Raw genomic sequence first — 833 nt, 5'->3', positions numbered from 1 at the left:
TTTTGGGTGAACTATCCCTTTAAGAGAAGATGTTTCTCTTAATGCGATATAGCAGGCTAGAGTCTCTTCAATAGGAGGCATCCTCTCATATCCGTGTTCGTGCATCCCCTCAATAGTAAGAATGCTGGAATCTGTGGATGCGCGAAGAAAACAGATTTTTCCAAGACTTCTCAATCTCCACATGGAGATTGGAAAGGAATGGAAGACACACTTGAGCTGGAGGGCTATGATCAGAGAGGTAACACTCGTCCAAACGGCCCCAAACACAGGTCATGCCAAAGGCGTTCCCCATAGCGACAGCTAGAGGATGCAGTTCGAGTTCCCTCGGAAGGGAACTGGCAACATTGTTTCTAAAATGTGAGTTACTCAATATGAACTATTTTTTTTATTGAACTGCTGTATCAAGAAATCACATTTGCACGTGTGATGTTGTTCTGAATGTCTGTGAATCGGCTTGTCATTCACAAAATATACTGTAAACAACAGCGCTCTTTCTCATGTGATATTTCTATATTTATTCATATATATTTCTTAGTTATATGTAGATTCTTCTGTCTATCTGTAGATAGTTCTGTTATTTTGCATTTAACAGAGAACTGAACTCATCATGATTTGAATCCTTTACCTTATACACCTTCCCAAATGCTCCATCTCCCAGTTCTCCCAGAGTCTCCTACATCTGGTGTGGATCCACATCCCTCTTCAAGTTTTCATAGTGCCAAATTCGCTTTTTCTCCACACCCAACCGAAAGATACGCATCAGGAGGGAGGCCATGGCTCCCTCCCTTTAAATTCACCCCAACACCTTAAGAAATCCCAGTCCCTTCAGTTAA

The 833-nt window shown here is 41.7% G+C and overlaps 1 pseudogene; it reads right to left on the bottom strand.

Annotated features, from left to right (window-relative positions):
* The window catches only part of LOC107586132 (serine/threonine-protein kinase 10-like), an 18,074-nt pseudogene extending 17,263 nt beyond the window's left edge, over positions 1–811 (bottom strand).
* Positions 812–833: the final 22 nt, after the last annotated feature.

The sequence above is a fragment of the Sinocyclocheilus grahami genome, unplaced genomic scaffold (assembly GCF_001515645.1).
Source record: "Sinocyclocheilus grahami isolate Dianchi unplaced genomic scaffold, SAMN03320097.WGS_v1.1 scaffold78.1, whole genome shotgun sequence".
NCBI lineage: Eukaryota > Metazoa > Chordata > Actinopteri > Cypriniformes > Cyprinidae > Sinocyclocheilus > Sinocyclocheilus grahami.
This window is presented reverse-complemented; position numbering and strand designations above follow the sequence as displayed.